The sequence below is a fragment of the Argentina silus genome, assembly GCF_951799395.1.
Source record: "Argentina silus genome assembly, chromosome: 11".
Classification (NCBI taxonomy): domain Eukaryota; kingdom Metazoa; phylum Chordata; class Actinopteri; order Argentiniformes; family Argentinidae; genus Argentina; species Argentina silus.
Window position 1 is genome coordinate 20,021,605 of NC_139665.1, and position 7,500 is coordinate 20,029,104.

Consider the following 7,500-nt stretch of genomic DNA (forward strand, 5'->3'; position numbering starts at 1 on the left):
TGTTTCATGCATCAGGCCTCTTGACGTTCACCGCCAAATATCCACGAAAGCCTAAGCTCAGTCTCAGTCTTGACCTACGGCTGGTTGTGTATTATTCATGAGGACAGGAAGAGATGCAGACTAGAGTTAATGGCTTTAATTATTCACCCGGTTCTCTCCCCATTTCAATTCCCTGTTTTTTGGCTATCTCAGAGAGCTGTTAAGGACAAGTAAAGTTGTCTTCTTGACCTCTTAAGGCATGCAGACTGGGCTCCCAATTATAGGAAGCATCATGTGTGTACAGTATGTGTGAAACGTGTGTGCGTGTGTGTGTGTGTATGTATGTATGTATGTGTGTGTGTGTGTGTGTGTGTGTGTGTGTGTGTGGTGTCTTTGGGGTGGTGTGTATCACTCCTGGTCCTAAAGTGTGGTGGGAAATACAGAAGAGGAGCCCAAAGCAATTCTCTGTGTCAGCACAGATCTTACAGGTTGGAAAAGGAACATTGAAAAAGCAAGGCATTGTGAGGGGGGGCCGAGGGGAATATGGGTTGAGGAGGGAAAACAAGGTCCCAGTATAAGTCTAAAAGTGGTGTGTAAAGTGGGCCAGATCACTGCTCACGACACCTGATTTGCTTCATTTGTCACTGGAACCAGATCTGAGAGAAACATCAATGAATGCCAGTTTATTTGATCAATGATGACTGTTGCTCTTCATTCTGAGTGCATTAAGAAAGGACCAATAATGCTGTGCTTCTTAATACTCGCCCCGTTGAAAGATAGTTTCATGAAGCTGTCACTCCCTCAATGACTGCGGGCACCTGCCAGTCCAGTCCAGCCTCAGTACCTGGCAAGGAAAACCATAGCAGGTTTCTCTACTCACCGGACATTGAAAAGGAAGGCCAAATGCCAAGATGCCAATTACTACTCTAATTGGCTAGGATTGGTAATTAGTACTCAGCTTGAATGGGATTCTGACACACTTTTCAGCTGTATGAACAGACAGGTGCAGAATCAGTCAGAGAGTGTCTCCATACCGAAATGGCAACATTCGCCTCTGCAATATGTTAGAAAATGAAGACTGAACTGGAATGGCAATAAAGGTCTGACGAATTCCTGGTCAGAACCTCGCGTTTCAAACCCTCCACTCCCCACGCCCCACACCACCCCCCACACACCCACTCACCCGAGTAATTATCGAATGGTCCCTTATATTCAGCATATAAACCTCCTTCCCTCTATGAACCATTGTGAATTCAGAGGGAATAGACAAGTACTAATTGCAGGTTTGACATTTGCAGATTTTAATTTCAGGATGATGCTTGTTGCACTGGGGGGAGTGATGAGGGAGAATTAGGGAGGTTGTATTTTTTCCTGAAGCGAGTATATGAATATACTCGCTTCAGTGAGTATATTCCTTAAAAACTTAAACCATTTGTTTTCAAAAGCTACAATTTATTTGGAAAAAAGGGAAGTCTTACCATATTTGTTCTGCTTTTCTCTTGCTTTACCTCTTTGTATTTGCTCTGATTTGATTTCTTCTCCTTCTCTCTCTCTCACGCACGCATGCATGCACGCACAGACGCACACACACGCATAAACACACACACACACACACACACACACACACACACACACACACACACACACACACACAGTTTTGCACAGGGCTTTATAATGGCTTTGATCAATAATTGATCAAGGGAATCTTCTCACTGTTCAAAGAGATAGGACAGAAAGGCAACCATTTTGTCTTCTCTCAATATCCACTCAAAGAAAACCCTCCAGTCAGCTCCATAACCCTCCACAGTGTTGGCCCTGTCACTGGTCATGGATGCCTGAGGACGTGGTTCACATAACATCCTATGTATTCAAGGCCACATCTGGCCAGGTCAAATGACAAAGACAAAAGGCAGATGCAAGGAATAAGATAATACTATTCACAAAAGAGTAGAAGTGGAGATCCAAATTGCATGCCCCTAGGTTCAACTGTATATTGATCCCCATTGAGTTTCTTAGGAAGGTTAATCTCAGGGTTGTCTTTGGTACCGTCATTCGACAGCTTTATTTTCTGGGCCATGAAAAGGACATGTCAGAGAACTGGAATGCTGAATGAACTCATCCATTCTCCAGTGTGCATCACTCTATCACGCTGTGTGTGAGAGAGGGAGAGAGAGAGAGAAAGAGAAAGAGAAAGAGAGCGTAATAGGGCTCTCATGTAGAGAAAGGCACCCCTCCGCTCGTCTTTCTATAGGTTACTGAATTCCACAGTGACTAAGAACGGAGATGAAAATGGGAGAGGACAGGAGGATTTGAAAAATAATTCGCATGATTCGATGATTCCAGGAACATCACTAAAGATGTGTCCAGAGGCATTAGAGAGAGAGAGAGAGAGAGAGAGAGAGAGAGAGAGAGACTTGAGAGATGTATGAGTACTGTACTATACTGTACTGTAGGTGAGCTAGATGACTGTCCTGAACACAATTCATTAACAGTCAGATACCCCTGGCTGTCATTAGTAACCTGCAGTGCCACCGTGTTGGGCCCCAGCCAGTAAGTAAGCATACAGACTGTGGTGTGTGAGCATGCTCAGTTTCCTCTGACTTCAGAAAGTTAATGATGTTTGTTTTCTCACATCATTTAAGGAAAAATACATACACACTAGAGGGATTTCATTCAAATGAGTGTGAGGTGTTTCATTTGTATGTCTGTGAATGTGTTTACAGTATGTGTGTGTCTGTGTGTCTGTGAGTCAGTGTGTGTGTGTGTGTGTGTGTGTGTGTGTGTGTGTGTATGTGTGTGTGTGTGTGTGTGTGTGTGTGTGTGTATGTGTGTGTGTGTGTGTGTGTGTGTGTGTGTATGTGTGTGTGTGTGTGTGTGTGTGTGTGTGTGTGTGTGTGTGTGTCTGTGAGTCAGTGTGTGTGTGTGTGTGTGTGTGTCTGTGAGTCTGTGAGTGTGTGTGTGTGTGTGTGTGTGTGTGTGTGTGTCTGGCTGTGTGCCTTGGTATGTTTTTCGTCTGTTTCAGAGTTTGTTTGCTTACTCACGCACCTTCAGGCGAGATCCTCTCCTCCACTCCACTGCCCTCTTGGGATGAGGAAAAAACCTGCAAAGTGGAGAACCAAGCAGCCTTGTCTGGAAGCTGTTCTCTTTCAGATGACTTGGTTCAAACTCTCACTATAGGACACGCTTTCTTGTGTACCTTGAAGACCTGAAGACCTCCATTCAATCACGGCCGGTACAGAATGGTGACGTTGAACGCGCCCATTTCATTTCCACTCTTAACTGTTCATTTCACTTAACTGTTCTACTAAGAATCCTATGTTACGGTAGGTTGTCTCTGATTGAATCCTGCGGTGCAGCTCGACTTTCTTGAAGAACATCGACAGATTTGTAGGCACCGCAGCTCTCTTTTGGAGAAGCACCCCCTTGGCTATTCCCTCCATCGAGCCGGAGCTCATGCAATACTTGTGAGAGGGTGAATGATGGGGTGAAGGACACTGTGCTTCGTACTGGTTTGGAGACTGTAAATGAACAGTAGACGGGGTACATTCTTGTTTAAAAGGTTTCCAGTTCGGACCAGGCGATTGGGACCTTTTGCAGGGTCCCATAGTGAGGGGTCGACTGACAGAGAACTAGAGGTGATGAGGGAGAACTTGGGTAACATTCATAACCTCTAGTTTTATCTCGCTGTTAATGCTGGTTTTGTGTGCGTATACCTGTGTGTGTGTGTGTGTGTGTGTGTGTGTGTGTGTGTGTGTGTGTGTGTGTGTGTGTGTGTTTGTGTGTGTGTGTGTGTGTGTCTCTATTTTCTCTCGCTGTTCATGCTCTGTTTGTACTGGTGCCAGGTGTGCTCCCACTGACTGAGCAGGAGACAATACGTGTCAGTGGAGGAGAGGAGAGAGAGAGTAAAGGAGGGAATGAAAAATGCATAAGGCTGCAGGTCCCAAAAGCCCCTCTGTCTTGGCTAGGAGTCCTCAGCTTAAACCTTGGGGGCACTCCACTGAGCCAGAGGAGGTGCACACACACACGCACGCACACACACACGCACACACACACACAGACACACAGGTATACACGCACAAACTGAGCATTCAATTCACAATTGAAAAACAATGCTGGGTAGGAGCAGTGAGACAAGGCCAAAGGAAGTGTGATCCAAGAGTCAGAAGGAAACTGATAGGGTTACTGAATAACCCAGGAACACACACAGCAACACAGTTAAAGGCAGCTCATGGCACCCGTAGAGCGGTCCTCTAGGTAGTGAATACATGCCTCTCAGGCCTGCTCCTTTCCTTTCCAAGTTGAACATTATGTTTATTTCCCCCCCCCCCAAAAAAAAATCTATACCCTTATTAGAATACTGTAAATTATAGGTTATAATCATAACATACAATCTTTGTCTCACTTGTTGAAAAAAGGATATGCAGAAATGTTGATATCTTGTCCATTACGTTGGACTGTCTTTAATGCCAAGCCTCTTATTTTCATAATCATAATGATAAATCATTGTTGATTATTTGATGACCATGCTGAACACATTAATTAGACACATGCAGGAACCTATGCCTTTACATGACACTGCTGCAGCATCGCCATTCACAGCAATGCCTTCTTAGAATGCCGGGCCTGGGAGAGTGGGAGTGTCAGAGAGGGAAGTTCTTCAGCTGTACCTCTCTCACAGTGAGAAAGTGGGTCAATAAACACAAGACACACACAAACCGCGGGGCATACACACACACACACGCACGCACGCACGCACGCACGCACGCACGCAAGCACGCACGCACGCACGCACCAACACACACACACACACACACACACACACACACACACACACACACACACACACAGCTAGAGCTCCTGTCAACTCCTACAGAACCATGCAGTGCTAGTTGTCTCTGAGCCGGGATCAAGTGCTCACTGAGGTGGATCTTCAGGGATCTGGCTTTTCCCAGAGGCCACGGCAAGCTGAGCACAGTTGAAAGAAGGGAAAGGTGTGAATGGGGTTTAGAAACACCAAATGAAAGCCAGCGGAACACCAAGAACACATGAGCAGTCTTCTATTGGACCGCAATACTGTACTATAGCAGCCATAGATATCCATGGAGATGACATGTCTCGAAAGGGCCACGCCTCTATTGGGGGACAACAAAGGAGTCTCCACAAAATGCTAGGCTAACTAGTAAACAGTAACACAGTTACATTTTGTGGTTACAGGACAAGTAGTGTCTTTTAATGAGTTTGCATCACAAAAAAGCAAACAGCAAACATTTTAGGTAGACACAGACACAAATAGGTTACTTTACACTGAGGTCAATGAGGAGAGTATCATATCTATGATAGATGGCTGATGTATTGTGATTTGACATCTGTTTCTCTCTACTGTCTGTTGTCCAATCACTATGGGTCAGCATCACACTGAAGAGGGCATCCATCTCCCAGTGCGCTGGTTTATCCTGACGGTCACCATGGCCATTCCTCTGACACTGGTGAAATATATTTCCTGTGACCCGGCGGCACCATTTTCCAATGTACTGTGACACATGACACATTATACACATGTATGCATGCACACACTATGAGCAAACCAATCTAAATTTCAAGGAAAAGTGGGAAGTTACTCACATGCCCTACATTGACTATCCAATCTCCTCACTGAGTTGTCATATTTCTCGTTCTGTTCAACTCTCTATCCTGACGTCAACATGGTAAACATGATGACAGGATATCATGGGAACTAGGTCAGAGTCTCTAGTGGGGTTGGCATGGTGATCAATGGTCCCCTGGGAAGGGGGTGAGAGCTTACCAAAACACTACGCAAATTCCCAAGCCCTTCTTGTAAGCTCTCTAACCTGGCCACATAAATCCACTGCAGTAGACTGCAAGGGGTCTACCTTAAGTCCATATGGGGTCAGTCCCCGCACTAAGCTTAAAGGTTGTAGATAAAGCTAAGTGGGCAAAAATGTCTCGCAGAGTGAAGTTCAATTCCAGTGATAGGGTGCACATGCAAAAAAGTGAAAAAGGTTAAGGCCAGCCACAATATTCCAGCTGCCTCCTTTTTCATGGGATGCTGGAGCCTATGGGCCCCATGTACTTAACTAAAGTCAGTCACTGTATATAGACATCAAAGAGACATCAAAAATCATGCAAACTCTCAGTCACACTACTCAACTCACACAAACACATTATATATTTTTCTCTCTTTCTCTTTCTCTGTCTCTGTCTCTGTCTCTGTCTCTGTCTCTGTCTCTGTCTCTGTCTCTGTTTCTGTCTCTGTCTCTGTCTCTGTCTCTCTCTCTCTCTCTCTCTCTCTCTCTCTCTCTCTCTCTCTCTCTCTTTCTATGGGCTCTGTGGTCTGTGGAATGTGCCAGGAGTATAGCCACCAGGGCCATGACAGCAGCTGTGGGTGAAACCTGCTCACCACAAACACCTCTCCTTGCTTCATTTCATTTCACCCTCTCCCTTATCTCCCCCCCCCCCCCACTTCATCTTGCCCTCCTCTAGCACCCACACTACCCTTGAATGAACAGGTGAACTCCCCCGAAGGGCAGTTTTTACACCCTCCACTTCCTCTCCATCCCTCTCTCCAACCCCATTCCAGTCGGCAGCAGAGCCAGTCACGCAGGGACACGAGGACATCTGTCCCCAGAGCCAGGGGCGCAAACCTGAGGAGAACTAAAAAAAAAAGAGAGATGGAAAGAGATAAAGGAATCCAAAGAGAGCCAAGGAGATAAAAATAAATATAGAAAGAAAGCCTGAAGTAAAATAACGAGAGACGTTCCTGTGTAAAATTTGACTCGTCAAGTGTCAGCCCTTCCTAATGGGGAGACATACTGGAAAAAAAAGGTTGATGAGCTATGGATATATAATTGCCATCAAAGGTTCTGTATCTTTTTGACAGATAGTCTCCTCAACTGGGTATGTAGCAGAATCATACTGTTGTTCATAACTGGTTAATCACATATATTATATTTCTGAATGATATATTAGGCTGCTTTGTTTACAACTTGACCCGTCGGCACAGATTTCTCTCCTTCTCTTTCCGAAGAAAAAAGCTTCAGCGCAGGCAAACATGATTTACACTTACAGCCAGACACGCTACATCTACTGCAATCATAGTTTGCTACGCTAGCTAAACTGTGTGCGACACCAAACGTTTGCTAGCTTTTAACAGTGCTACTAAATAGTTTGATATATTGGTCTTTGATGATCTGTCTGATGTCCCGTTCAAAGGAATGCTACTGTAGCTAAGTGGCTCGCTAGCAGAGCAGTCCATTAGCCACTGAATCAGCTGGTCCTCATGCATGGTGGCTAGCTAATAAATCAGTCCATAGCCGCAGACAGCATTAAATTATATTCAAACAATTTATTCTTGTGTTGCTTGTGTTATTGCGGCTACACAATAATAGAACCGGGACTTTTACCCAAACTATGAACAAATAAACAAAATTTACTCAAGACATACATAGATTATCAGGGTAATTGTTTTCATACATTTTAACACCTCATACACATGTAATGAAA